Here is a 16,127-nt window from a genome sequence, read left to right on the forward strand (position 1 = left end):
ACCCATGAGTGTTTTGTTATAGTTTCTGTCCCCTCTCCAGCTGAGGAGGGGAGTCACAGAGTGACTTTGGTGGACACCTGGCATCCAGCAAAGTCAACCCACCACAACTACATCAGCATACACATAACCCTAGAAACTGCAAAATGATTGCTGTGAAAAATAATTTCTGTTAAGAGGGAGTTGATATTTAAAGAAAGCATTAAGTCAGGTAACTGCTTTCCAGACCTTGGCCTGCAACGCTTCCTGAAGCATAAGCAGCCATTTTCTTTTTGCTTTTCATTCTTCTGTCTAAATAAAATCCCAAAACAACGGATAGATCACTAAGAATTCTCCTTTTCATATATGACCACTAGGTGATGCTGTGACCCTTAATTGCAAATTATACTGTACTCTTAACACTTATTCTTTCATTTTATAAAACTCCGCAGCATATTTATATATGAAAAATTGGTATTTTCTTTCTCTTTCTTACATGCATTGTAGTTGTAATCACATGTAGATCAGGGTATTTTTACACAAATCCATATATATCAGGCATCTTAGCAATAGCTCTTTCTGCCAGTACTGAGAATTTCACATGATTTTTGATGCTGTGCATATACATTCTCTGTAGATGAAGATGGGGCTGCTTTGAGTAAAGACTTTTGCAAAAAGGGGAAAGTGTACTGAGAAGAGATTTGATATATTTAATTCAGGTTTATATTTCATTCTGTTTATCTGTCCTATATAATAGGTCAGAATGGTGTTCTAAGTTTCAGGTTTAGAGTTTATTTTTCTATGCCATAACAGCATCTAGAATTAAGGGATATATTTCTATTTAGCAAGTATTTCTAAAAAATTAGGTGATCTTAGGTATTTCTGTAGGCCTTATTTCTGTTTTCTGTTTCCATAAGTCATTTACCATTTTTATTTTAAGTGCAGTGATTTGATCCACACTGTTGGGTCTCTTAGCCAAGAGCTCTGTTAGACTTTCATAGATCACCCCATTTTACTGATGATGTTCTCAAAGTGGTTTCAAAAGAACAGCATTCTTTCATGTGAGCTAATTGTTTTTTCACCGTTCACCATTTCTATGAACTCCTTCAAAGACTTTTTAATTTCTGCAGCAGTTTTTCTGTCTTCTCATCAGAAATGTTAATACAATAAGGTTAAATTGATTTCAGCAGACAAAGCAAATATACTCAGCTAGCCACCTCCTGCATAGAAGTGCTAAGGGCACAGCTCCATTCAGGTGATCCCCATATGTCAAAAGCAGAGAAGGAACGAAAACAGGTTATACAATTTAGAACAGCTTGTGAGCTAGGTCAGTGCCTGTCAATTCCAGCAGAAAAGAGGTTTGGAACTAGCTTAATATCAGCCTTTCCCACTTCTAGACATGCATGTAGTACACTTCTGCCAGTCAGAGATCTGGATCCTATTTTCAATATGTAAGCAAGGAAATTACGCTCTCTGACAGGTAAGTAGTACATAAAACCTATTTTGCCCTGGCTAAAATGGCATCTGCCAGTCACTCTGGGCTCTAATTGGGAAATCCCTACATGGCACTGCAGTGCCACTGTTATATCCACTGCAGGCTCAGAGTTGAGGTATAAGTTGTCATTCATTTTAAAAGTGAGCTTCATTTTTGCAAACTCAATTACACTGAAACTGATCTCCTGTCACATAAATGTGCTAACTCTTTTTGGCACGTGTCTTTACTGGTTTACTTTGAGGTAGGCTTATATCAAAACCAGCAAATAAATACATAGGATATTACTCATTTTACTTCCAAGTGTAAGCTTACTGTCACCTTCAAAGGCACCTAAAACTGCCTTCCAAAAAAAAATTATATACTTACATAGGTAACAAGTACATGAAGTTTAAAAGTCCTTAAGTAAAAAATTCAGCATTAAAATATGTTGAAAATGCTGTGCCACTAGAATGACAGTGTTAGGGACCCCAAATCTACAGAGCATGCTTACACATGTTCCTGTGCAGGCAGGAACACATTCAGCAGCATGACAGAGAAACATGCTTTCTTCAGGCTTAACCAGAGGCCAGTCTTGGGTTCCAAGAGACCTACAGCAGAGGCCTAAAGCCACTTGTTTTTCTTCTACCCCATGACCTGGCAATTTAGATCCTTATTTCACTAATAGTGCCACTGATATCCAGGTACTGCATGAAGTATTTATTGGGTATTAGTAAGGATAACAGCAGTAAGGATATCTACCTGGACTTATTCTGGTCATAAAGCTATTAGTGTACTACTGCAAGGATTGAAATTGATATAAGAGGTTTCATCACCAGAATTTCCATTTAAATAAATCTATATATTTCCCAAACTTTGAAGAGTTTTACATTGTAACAGACTCCTATCTTGTTTGAGTGATATTTTTTTAAACTTTCTTCTCTGTGTCTTAACTATTTTTTGAGCATTTTTTGGGTAAGTATATCCACTTCTATTCTGGTAGAGTTTCACTGGTGGGAAGAAGCTTCTCTGCTGCAAAAAAGAATTTTCTTGAATACCTTTAAAAAGTCTTCTGGAGATTTATTGACTCAAATTACAGGAGCTCACTTTTCACTAAGGCTTTGTGTAAATCACAGAAAAGGATGACAAATTTCACATGGTAATACAGTGGATTTCACCCATTGTCACTGATAAACAGAAGAGTTCAAACAATCCTTAATATTAGATGTGTACATATACTTTATATATTACTGCCAAAGTCAACTTGGAGTTTGCAGTCTGGTCATATTAAAAAGGAGGAACACAAGAGAATGAGAGGACACTTTTTTAAGCCAAATGGCAAACCCAAGATATTTACTAGTGGTTAAATTCTTTCCAGTTCAGAGTGTCTATAAAATATATTTTGCAGCTCTGCTTCATTAAGACACAACTATAAATGGCTGTATTTCCCCCTAGGATCTTCTCCTTGTTGTACCCTAATTAGAGTTTTTATCTAGCGTGTTATTATTCTGGTTCTACTGAGTAAGAGCATGACTGCTTTGGAAGGGTTTCAAGTGCACACTTTCATAAGTCCACTCGCTTATTTTCCCCCCTAGCTTTTATAAAGCCAATAATTTTTATGTTTATATTATGATATTTAAGTATTACTTATCCCCTTGGGACATACATTCTTTTTCTCTTTGCACACTAGATAAAAAAGCTGTGGAGGCTAACAAAGTCGTTTATACATTTAGACCAATTTTTTTGCAGTGCAACTTTGATAAAATTTATGCAGTGAAGCATGACATTGCCCTCATCTGTATGCTCCCAGACTGAGCTGGCAGAGGTCTTTCAGTGAAAGATCAACGTCTTACTAAACCTTTTTTCCTATAAGGATAATACTTTTCAGACCAGGCTACCTTAGGCCAAGACCACTCTATGCAGTTTCATGGAATCCCTATACAGTAAAATAAATGTTCCTACACATTCTTAAATGCAGCATTGTCCACCTAAATGTGTGTGGTAGAGGCAAGAATACATAGAACTGAGGAATGGTCTGGAGTGGACACATATTAGACTGATTCCAGTTTTGCTGAAGGGTCATGTCATGTGAACTGTATAAATGGAAAAGGTTTTGGGCTGGCAGCTTTAGAGAGACATTTCCTGTGCGAGAGAAATTTTTCTGATTCAGAAGAAGGTATTTTCTACTTGAGGACTGAAATCAGCATGCTCGAGTATATCAAGGATACTTGAAATGGACCAAATGAAAAAAGTTGCAGCTTACAGTAGGAAAATGGAACTGGTATTGTGTTGTATGGTTATATAAAATGCTTATTATTGAATGCTGTACAAATAACTCTTTACTCCTTAATGCTAATAATTTAAAAAATAATATAACCCTTAGTTAATTATGGAGTATATCACTTTTTCTAAAGATTATTCAAGCTGATTTTTAAAAAAAATCTGCTTTAAATTTCAAATAGTATTTCTGCTAAGAAAGATTAATTAAAACTGACATAGCATAGCCAAACTCCTGAGTCATGCTTCTGCTGTCAAGAGGTAAACTTATTTTCTTTTCCTTTCCTATCTATTTTATAGAATCCTGTGATATCAAAGGTAAATTTCTGTTCAAAAATTCTATTGTAAAAAGCTGTAACACCTCTAGGAAAACATGTTCTGCTTCCCAAACTGACTTTAATAAATAAAAAGCTACAGTGACCTTGACATTCTGTAAGGCCTTTAAAATGTCCCATCTACCCTCAGGATATGAAAAACCATTTTAGAATAAATTTTTACGTTTGGCACTAATAGGTACCACACTAGCCAATTTAAAATGAATTTGGTGTGCAGCAAGAATGTTTCAAAGGATCCTAAAAAAAGGAGCACATATCAAATGGCATTGAAATGCAGATGATACTAGTAACTGAAACCGCATACAAGTGAAAGTTTTAGTCATTTGTTTTCTTTTGTGCCTCCTTTGTGAACAGTACAAGTGTATCATTGAATGCTGAGGATTTCAGTCCTTATTCTGTATTCCCGCAGAGTTCACATAATGACAATGGAATTGGACCTGAAATGTGTAAATCTAGGGCCAATATATTTCTTAATGCTTTCTGAGTTTATATGCTAAAACCGGATTATTTAATTCTAAGCAGTCAGGCAGTTCAACTAGATGATCATTGTGGGTCCCTTTTGACTGAAATACTTCTATTCTATTCTATTCTATTCTATTCTGCAATCTTTATAAGCAGAAAGAATGTGGAAGTCACGGCACCACTCAGGTGTCAGGCTAGTGCTACCTGCTCTTCTTCCAGTAACTAAGAACTGCCAGAAACCCCACATGGTTTCTCTGGGGAAAGCAGAAGACTCTTTGACTTTACATTCTGTGAATTTGACAAATAGCTATAAAAACCAAAAGCAGAACCAAAACAAATCCTTCATCCAAATCCTAGAAAGCAGATCACTGCACTTCACACAAGAGGATAAACTGAGAAAGTGCCTCTGGCACCTGAAATCCTGCAGCCCCTTTTCTAAAGGCAGATAAAGAGAACTAAAGTTGTATGACTAAAAGCACCATAGCATCCAATGTAATTTAAAAAAAAAAAAAAAGTGCTAAATAAATTATTTCAAATCAGAAAGGCCAATTTAGAATTAAAAATTGTTGAACACTGTAAGACCTTTTCTCCAAGGCTCTGGAAATGTCCAGCTGAGACTCAGCCCACCTGGCTTTTGTAGTCAAGGAAGGCACCGCATTACAGCATAGAGATATATTTAAACAAGCATGCTACTCACAGTAAGGAGTTATGAAATGGTGTTAGTTCTAATAAATGCTTTCATGAGCAGTTATGGAAGACTGATGTAAACTATACTGTATGCAAAATAACAAATTGTGAAAACTGGTGTTAGAATCAGATTTAGAAATCAGGTACAACCCTACTTTTTTCATTCTTTAAATAATTTTCAAACCAATAAAATCACCATGCACTTTTGGTGGGTTTTTTTTCACAAATTAATGACACAAAATTGCCAGAAAAGAAATATAAGCTTCCTCTGCAATTCAAAGCAGAGAAGAGGAAATGCTACAGCAAATAGTCTGGCCAGATCTCTAATGCTGAGTGTTCTAGGATATCTGGAAATACTATAGTGCAATTTGGGTTGTGTAGGTAGGTTGGCAAGAAAGGGTTGTAGTGTCATAATCAGCTCAGGCTAACTGGTGCTGTGTCAGAAGCAGCATCCCCTCTGCTCCAGCCCGCGTGCTCTGCTGCACTCCCTGTGCTGGCAGACTCCATGGGGGGTTTCTGCTGCTGCTCTGGCTGAGAGCTAACCTGACGAGAGCAGGATTCTTTCACCTTCTTCAACATGTGCCTGAGATGCTTCTGCTACAAAATAAGCTTCTCTGTCCTAGAAGAGATGTATAACCCCCCTGGGTTACACAGATCACTTTTAATTTAGTAGCTTTTTTTTCCTACATTGGCTTTCGGGATCATAAAATTTGCAAATAATGCCTCGAATAGATAACTATGAACATTAATTTTTATTTTCACTTTGAATATAGTGTTTGCAGAGTTCATAAGTGAGGTGTCTACATGTTAAAAGGCAGAAAGAGCTGTTCTGAGACAAAATTATTCCATGTTAATGTCATTTTCCCATTCATAGTTGCTTCAGTTTTCAATCAAAGTTGAGCAGACAAATCATATGCTCTACTCGTGCTCTACTTTGCTTCCACCCACGAAGAAGCTATTGATTCATTGGCTATTAATTGATAGAAATAACAAGTCACTGTGTGTCAGAACCCCAAATGGCTTGAATGGCTTTTAGAGACAGGATTGGATAACCACGGGCAGGCACTTAGTGTATGTGTAAGGTTATGTATTGTGTGTCCAATTTTTTTAAATTGAGTAGGCTTCAGGAATAGTAAACTAAAAAATTCAGTGATATTTTTACCAAAAAGTTTGTTATTCTAAGTATAGTAAACTTTTTTCTTTCCTTCTTTTTTCTTTAAACTGAAGAATTTTAAACTAAAAGTTTCTCTGATATTTTTAGCAAAGGTTTTCTATTCTAAATATGTCAACTTTTTCTCTTGTTTTTCCTTAAACACTAATAAAGCTGCATGCTGAATTAACTATAAGTATTTCCTGTGAGTTGAATTTTATTTCCGAAGTTGCTGACCTGACTTCTGTGTATGGCTGCATCAGAGGACCATCTGGGAGACATCTGTTAAGCTGTAATATCTCTTAGACAGGGAATATATCCTACAGTGCAAATGCAAAAAGCTGAGGTAACCTTCAACCTCTATTCAAGTGTTCTTTAATAAATAGCAAGCAGTAAATAATAAAACACTGATCAAGTTGCTTGGATTCTGTCCATAACTGTGGATAAGATCCACTTATGAATTGGGTGACCTTGTATTTGAATACAATAAACAATAGTTCAACATTTTTGTAGCATATCTAACTTTTTTATAGTAGCCTCCTTATCTTCAATACAACTAAAAACACAGTTCAGTTGCAAACTGAGTTGTTTCATTGCTTTTAGCTATCCCAACAGGCTCTAAGAGATTAGTATCTCAGAAAGAAACCGTATAGATTTTAACATATATATTCTAATGTGTTTCCTGGTTCTCCAGCTGTATTTTTACAAGTTACAGTAGTCTTAGTTTAAAAAAAAAGTATATCTCAGAGCAATGCATACACAATATAAGCAAAAACCAAAAAAATCTCAGTGAAGACAGAGGCTCCAAATCCATAAATGCTGAGTTTCAGAAAAGTATCCAGCAGAAAAAAAAGTATCTGGTAACTATATTTTTATTTTATATCAGAATTTGTAGACAAATTCATGCCTTCTCATTATAAATCCACTTATTTGACTCATTTTATTCTACCATTATAACAGCGATCTTGGAAAAACAGTTGGAAAAACAGAAAAACAGAAAAAGCTCTCTACACTACAGACACTGTAAGGCTCAGAACAAACTGAACCTCCAAATTCAAGCAGTAGGTTTCAAATTAAGAGAATGTGTTTTTTAACCTAAAAAGTATACTGTTTATCTTGTTTATTAACATGGCACAATATATAGTTTTTCTGCATTGAAACCCCTCAACATTGAAGACGAAGAATTTCTGGTGAATATCACCAAACTAGAGTAATTCCCTGGTGTATTATACTGCAAAATGAATCTGTCATTGCCATTAACACTGTAGTTCTAATGAACATCAGGAATGGACTTGCTAGCCATGGATGTAACCACTGAACACATAATTTTATTAAGCACAATATAACATGTTTGCTTGGCTTCTTAAGAAGATACAAAAATGAGTTACAGAAATTATTTCTTAGTAATTGTACATCCATATGAATATATTTAAATAAAAATAAATTCAAAATTAAGATAATTTAAATAATTTGATATATAAAAGTACTTATTTTGTTACTTATAGTGTACACACTATAAGTATGTGTCTCATTCAAAGATGAGAGAAATAAAAGGAATTTGCAGAAGCTTAATAGTGAAGTAAAAATGGTGTAGTTCCCTATTATTTTATAAAGTGAGAGCTGGTATTGCACTAAATCAGAGAAAAGCAGGAGTCTAGAAAGCATTATGTTTCATGTTGGTGCTATATTACCAAAAAACAGGGGAACAGACATAATTTGATTTCCAGCTTTCTAATAACCTCTTCTGCCTCCTGGTTACTATTTAGTATGAGTATAAGAGTGGGGACATGATCAGCCTTCAGCCACAGCACTGCAATGTCTTGACCATTCACTAGACGGACCACGCTGCAAATCTCCTAGGATTTTCTTAATTATCTTGGACAGCTGTGCTTTCCATGATCATTAGATTGTGCTAAGCCATTCTTCTGTACAGTGTCTAGTACAGTCTGTACTTCTATAATTTATTTTTAAAACACTCAGAAAACAGTCTCTGTTGCTGTTCTGCAGCAAAATCATGCTATAGCTAACAACTCACCAGGAGTCTGTACTAGGTCTTCATCTTCCTTTAATATAGGACTGAATTACACTGAGCTTTCCTACTTTTGCATCAAAATCCAGTTAAACAATACTTTCTAGTTCATGTGGGAAAAGAGTTCCCTTCCTTTATGCTGCAGGCATCCAGAATTGACAGGATATTGGGTTTGTGGGCTTGCCTAAAGTAACGTCACATCTAAGAGCCGAGGAAAGCATCAGGAAGCAGTTATCTGAGTGAAACCAGACATAAAAGATACAATTTTCTAAAATGTAGCATCAGCTAAAAAGTCTGCTAAGAAAGCTGCGTCTTGCTGATGCTTCTCTTTTGCTGACCAGGTACATAGCAACAAAGATCAAAGATGTCTCAGCAATCTGAAAGAGCTACTGCACATAAAGCTCATCCATCAAATTCAATACAGTTTAAGCCAATTGGCACTGAGACAAGTATCTGCACAAGGTACAAGACAGCAGGAAATCAGTGCCTTAGAGGTGCAAGACAAGTGCACTTAGAACAGGTCCAGTGAGTTTGTGATGGGCACATTCACTAAGTGTGCACAAATGCCGTGGGCAGGCAGCTAAGTCTGGTGCTATCACTAATTTATCTTATTTACATATAAACAGAAAAATACTTCTGACCTGTAGTGTTCTATTCACATCTAGCCCTTGTATCTTTACTTTCTTATTTGACCTCCTCTTCCCTGGCTTGCTCACCTTGTCAGGTTGTGATACCGTGACTGAAGTCAGGCCACGGTCCCACCACTGTAAGGACACAGAGGCAGAGCCCCACTTAAGGCTTGTGAGACTGAAGTTACTCAGACTTATTGACCATCTGTTAAAGTATAAAAAGTTCCTTCCATTAATTTTAGTGAATTTTGGAGAAGTTGTATGCGTTTTAAATATGCTGAAGCAATATTTCCTTTTACAGTTTCTATAGAATCTGTCACAGACAGTTGCAGTCTGCAGGTATTGCTTTGAGACAGGTGAATAGTACCACATAAAAATCGAGGCTCTCAATATTGAATATTCACAGTAGAGTGTCCAGTCTAATCCACAGATCAAGATAGTATGAATACATTGAATAAAGCTTAGAGGAAGTCCTAAAAAGAAAAGTTTATTATGATAATTTTTTACATTTTTTCCTAAGAAAATTTTACTTTACTAAGTTCACCAGTGTGTAGTATGGTTTCTTTTTTCTTTAAAATTAATTATGTATTAATATTATATGTTTAATGGAAATGCATATATGTGTATTAACTTGTCTTTGGTTTTGAATTGAGTGTACAATTCCTCTGTAAAGAGGTAAATTTTCTGCTTTAATCCTTACCTTGATGGCTTTACACCATTGGAACCAACAGCTGATGGTAAATGAAGTCGTTTCTCTTCAGAGAAACTTTTAACTGCTAAAACACCTGATCTAGTTAGCAGTATTTTAACAGTTTAAATGAATCTTATTGGCCCTTATTTAAAACCATTCTACCATTGAAAAAGGCTAGTTTGCATAAAAGAAACAGAATATATTCCAATTTCACTATATCTTATGGGAAAACTGGCACAGACAGTGGCTGATGGAACATCAAAGCATTTCCAATTAATGACATGCATTGTGTCACCCAGTCTGCACTGAGCTACAGTCAAGAACAGTGACTTGTCCTATCCCAGAAAGGAACCTCTTGTACCATGTGGGTCTCAGACTCCTGCTTACAGCAGTTGCTGACACTGGTGGTATATGGCACAAAAGATTAAAAGTCCAAAGGGAAGGAATGCACAGGAAGTGGGAAGAGAATGCCACAGCAGGGCGGTCCAGTTTTGAGATTTCCCAGCTACTTCCTCCATTAACAGCAGGTCTCAGTTCTACTCATTGTAGAATCCTGCAGTATCTGCTTGACTTCACTTATTCATTAGGGTCCATTATCCATCTGTGCCCGTGATATAATCTTTAACAAGGATATATACGAATCATGTATTTAGATGACTCATGTTCATCCATATTGACAAAGCTTAAAGGTCTGCAGTTAAAACTGAGCAATAAAGTTTTAAGAGAGAAAAGACATCTGACATACGTATAATGATGCATTTACAACATCAGCATATCTGCAGTCTTCTGAGTGGGTGACATAAAAATGTTTATCTCTGCCCATTTTGTTTTGACAAAGAAAAACTGTTATTTCACATTAAAAAGACTTTCACTCCATTATAAAGGAACATACAGAAATGTATGTTGAAATTTATATATTCCAACTCCTCTTCTTAAGGGTCATATCACATACGTGTGACCGCAGGAGAACAATCAGTCCTGTTAGGAAAAAGTGTAATAATCTTCAGATTTTATGCTATTCAACTCAGTAGAGCAAATCTTTGAGAACAACAGAAAATAATTTTCCTGTCAAAATGACAGAAAAGAAATTATATTCCTTTATGTAGAGCATTTGGACTGACAAACTGTCAGAACTGGTTTTCCTAGTCCAAAAATGAAAGGCTTATAGACCACCGAATAGGAAAATAATATTTGCATTTTTGGATCTTGAATGACCACCTTATCAGTGATTTTTGGTAATATCAAATCAGGACATAAATGATTGCATTCATTATGAGGAACCAAACTTTTTTTATTTCTCATTTTAATATTTTCTCAGAAATTTATTACAGTCTTAATCTTATAATCAGCATGGCTTGAATTTCTGATGATATTCAAGTGTGTAGATCGATTTACATAAATAAAATAATCTTATTATTGTTGATATATGATCTTTTCCTTTCTTCCATGTACAAGATATCATCACATTGAAAATATGCTTAGGAGTAGATATAGTTCCACTGAAACACATTGTCTTTATTTTCTTATATCTGAATAACTCCAAGCATTACATGAAAAAGAGGACCAAGGACTTCAGTTATGTAAATAAGAAAGACCTGATTTGCATCCAAAATCCACTTCTTTTCCTAGTTTACTCGGCAAAATTACCTCATTAGGCAGGAAACTGTAAGAACATATTGTTGAAATTTTCTTCAAATGTTTGTCTATTTAAGATATTACAAAAACCTGACATATAATTTGGAAAATGTAAATGCAGTTTCCAACTAGCAATTTGGCAAGCTAACAGTGGTATCTATAGGCAAAGCAAAATGCACAAGAAGGGGCAAATAAAATCAAAATACAGAAGGTAAGTTGATGGGTATGTGAGGAGATCACAAGCCAGTTATGAGCCAATACCAAGCTTTTATTTTAATAAGGGGTCTGTACAAAATGGGATTATGATGCTCATAAAGGCTTCATAATTATTATATGGGAAAAAAATGTAGTCATTTTGCATATTGGGATTTGAATTCTAAGCCCTGAAATTTCCTCCATAGTGTATAGCAAGTGAAAAGTAAACATGGAGGAGCACATCAGGACTCCCTGTGTGGCAGGGTTTGCCCAAAGGGCGTCTAACTGAGGCATCCCACCAAGTCATGCCAATCAGAACAAGCAAACAAAAAGCATGACACAACTAGGAGGTTCATTTCTACTGTTTAGTTACAGACAATTTAATAAAGCCTGCAGAGGATGTGTAGAATGAAAAACATCTGTGTCCACTGATATATTTAGACTGCTCTGGTGTTTAAAATAAGTATCTCAGACTATGAAAACACCAGGGAATTATGTGAAGAAAGATTCTCACTAAGGAATAGCTTGCATTATTAGAGGCAGACTTTGGGATGATTATCACCTACACTTACATATCCATCTTAGGTACTTACACTGGGACTTTAGAACTCTTGTAGGCAACAAAAAGAAAAAGTCACTTTTACAGGACAGATAAGAATGTAATTTCATAGGAAAACTAATATCTGAAATGGCATCTAAGTAAGGTGATTAAAACAAGCTGGTATGGATATGCCCGGTGTTGGGCACACTGGTCACAGACAGAAATCTACTCCATGTGAATACAAGGAACAATGAGTTTCTACAGGATTTCTAAATAGCCTAATTTAGGATGTATACATGTATTGCAATATGTAAAGTGCACTAGTCAAGTACATATAAGGAATATGCAATCTTTACAAAAGCAGCTCATGAGAGCAAGGCTTGGCAAGGTAACATTTTTTGAGTTAGGCTTTCCCACTTTTTTCAAAGCAAAACCTGATTTATCAATTCCAACACGTACCACAGAGAAGCAAGTGTCTTCTGACAAAGCTGACCTCCTGGACACAGGAGAATCTTCTTTCTTTATGTTGTTTGTGTAGCCCAAACAAGAAACTAAGCCCTATTGTTAATATTTTACTGATTATGAACATTTACTCAAAAGAAAATTTTAGCAGAAGAAACACCAGCAATCACTAAGTAAAAACTATTACAGTACAGAAAGACATTACATTTGTCATCTACCATTTCCTCTTTCTGATTGTTTTTTGACTGTGGATTATACTAGACCATTGGCCAGGCACAGTACAGGAGGACTGAGACACTGAATTGGAGAAGATGCTGTGAGCAAGCTGCGCTGACTCACTGGAACTCTTAGCCCCTAAATGTCCCTTGCAAAAGTAACTAAAATCCATGCAAATCATCATATGAGAAACTGCCACTCCCAACAACACAGTGAACCCCCCGCTTATTCTCCTAAGTGCCCAACATCAAAGACAATCCATTTATGTCAGCTGAAAAAGTCCTGCAGCTGTCACCAAGAGCTGGATCACTCAGTGCCCAGCTAAGGAACTTGATGCAGAGATTAGTAAGGGATATTCTTTAGCCTGTATCATATTTGTAGTTGTTAACATAATCTTATTTTCTGACCCAAAGCCAGAAGTTCACTTACATGAAATTTCAGCAGTCCCAGAGCAAAGCTTTGCCTTTGCTTTCCTCTTTTGCCCAGCTGGCACCACACTGCAGCGATGGGCAGTGTTTCAGCAGGTTTAAAGGACTGCCACACATGATACTAATTTAATGCATACCCATGTTACTGCCTGGATTAGAAGTGGGAGCAAGGAAATTCTTATTTCTGTAGTTCTCTTCATGCTCAATTTGGGTTGAACAACAGCAAGGTCCGTAGCATTTCTCCATTCCTGACAGGATTTAACCTAGAGAGGGAGGAAATCACTGCCTCATTAAAACAATGGCATTTTTTTAAGTTCCCTTTACAAAATTATTTTACTATGAAGCAGCTCATACTTCACAACATGTATCACTTTGTTAGTGTGGTGCTCCTCAGCCTTGCTTGTCAGGAGACCTTGATCCCTGGAGGATTTGCAGCCTTGTCTGAACAAGCTGTCTTGGTGGCAAAGAGAGAAACTGAAGAGGGGAAAAATCAACCCCATCATTGCCTTTCTGTGTCTGTAAAAAGTGTTCCACACAGTCTGTGACAGGAACTAGCTTTCTCTAAACCAAGTATTCCAGCATAACGAATGAAAAACATTTATGAAGGACCATCACTTTGCATATTGCTGAGCAAATGAGAGGATGCTGTCTGTTCCAGGACACCCACCATCTATTAAAAATAGAACTGTTCCTTTCTTTATCACCTTTAGTAGTATTATTTAAGTACCTAACAACAAGAAGACCCAGCTTTTATAAAAGACTTGTGTGAATATGGGTTAAATGTTTCTGCTCATTTCTAACAGAATTAAATAACGTGAGAAACTTATCTAAAGAAAGATAATATTTACTCTCTGGCACATTTAGGATGTCATCTTCAAAACTTTATCAGAGCTTCAATGAAATACAATTTACTTCAAGTATGCAAAAGTGCTAATTGGGAAAATAGGTCTTCCAGCATTTTTTCTCAGTTTGTCAGTTTTCTCAACTGACAGACCCTTCGTTAGCACTAGTCTTTGATTATATTGTTTATGTTCTGTCCAAGTTGCCACATTCTGCTTTAAACTTGGCTTTAAAAACCAGAAATCTAGAACAACAGGTCAAGCCGATACATGTATTTGACAGGAAAATTGAAAAAAATATTTGTTTTTCTTCAATATCTTCAACTATGATGATGGAGGACAACCATACCTTCTGCAAGTATGTTGTGTATCATCTGAAGACTTACATAGAGAATTGTGCCTGTTATTTAGTGTGCTGGACTTGAAAAAAGCCCATGGTGTTAGATTTGAATGCAAAAGAGCCTCCTTATTTAAGATACTCTCTGAGATGACATCTTTGTCTATGACACATTTTGTAGAACAACATGTGTGATTTTATAGTAGATGAGCTCTGTAGCACTTTTCACTGCTTACTTATCACTAATAGTCTAATCTATATAACCATTGTATTATATTCTCTGTATTTTTGCTTCATAACGATCTTTGTTCTTTAAAAACCACTTATTTCTCTTTGTTTTCCTTTGGGCATCTCCTCTGCTTAAGGAGATGACTGTTTTGTCTGTTTAAGCAGCTGAAGAGGTGCCCACCAAACCCCTCTGTTTCCACACCAAAGGGCAAGCCTACAGCCTTCTCTGTGCTCAGGATGTAATTCTGCATTTAGGACTGCAGCTTCCTGCTCAGCAATGCTCTTTTATCCCAGAGTAAAATTCTTATGGGGTTGATTTGAGCACTGGTAGATCTTGGTTTTGGGGCTTTAGGAAGAAAGAATACATCTCTATTCAACTTTTTTGCCTTAAGGTGATTGCTAGGTTGGCTATTTTTGAAGTTGCATTTTGGCATTTTCACAGGATTTTACAGAATTTGAAAACCTAATGAACTCTGATTAAAATTTTCCTGTGTCATTGTTTTTAATTGGTTAGATTAAAATGTATTTGTAGTCATCATTTCACAAGTTGAACTGCTGACTGCAAATGTCATGTAATCACCAGGTCAAATGATATAAAACAAGTGCCAATCCAGTAAATTGAATTGTTTTACAATGTGCAAACACAAATTTAATCACCTGTAAAGTGTAAAGTTTCCTGATTTATGTGTTACCACTCTGTTTAACCTATGAAGCTGTATGACAGATTTCTAATGATAATGATAAAGGTATCCTAGCCATTTGGAAAGAAAAAAACCATTAACTTTACGTATTGCAGCTATCAATTAAACATAAAATATATATATTCCCAATCAATATTTCAGTTGTGCTTCAGAAGCATTTGTTTTATAATGTTCGTTAACCATAGCAAACTAGAAAAGGGTTACACTGAAATACAATTGTACTCAGTTTTACTGGTTTTACTTTAAGATCTTAGTTACTCAGTTGATTTACAGTGCTGTTATATATTGACATTGTATTGCCAGTGGATCTGTGCCAATTTAATACTGCTGAAGATCTGGCTCTACTATACTTACATTTTTGTCTTTCATCTTTTTCTTTTTAGGAAATTCAAACATCAGGTGCATTCAAGATGTAAAATTGCATTGAATATGAAGTACTGCATAAGTACATAAATGCTGAATATGTTCTGCTTTTCTGGTGTGGTATTGAGACTCGCTGTCTCACGTATCCAAAGTTATAGTATTATTTTTAATATATTTACTATATTGCTTTTGCTAAGCCAAGAAGCTCAATCTGTCACAAATGTCAAATGGAACTGGTGTCAACAGTGATCCCCAGAAAACTCCACTGCTGACTAATCTCCAGCCTGGCAAGTGACTTAGTATATATAAAAGAACTATATCTTTTATATCTATATATCTATAAAAATATCTATAAAATTTGCCCTTTCTGTGGCAACTTAACTTCACTAATAAACTTTGCCAATAAACCTTGTTAAAGGCTTTCTGAAAATCAAAGTTTGTTACATCCATTGGACCTTCCCTGCACATATGCCTT

Source organism: Lepidothrix coronata, unplaced genomic scaffold, assembly GCF_001604755.1.
Source record: "Lepidothrix coronata isolate B3197 unplaced genomic scaffold, Lepidothrix_coronata-1.0 Scaffold136, whole genome shotgun sequence".
In the NCBI taxonomy this organism is placed as follows: Eukaryota; Metazoa; Chordata; class Aves; order Passeriformes; family Pipridae; genus Lepidothrix; species Lepidothrix coronata.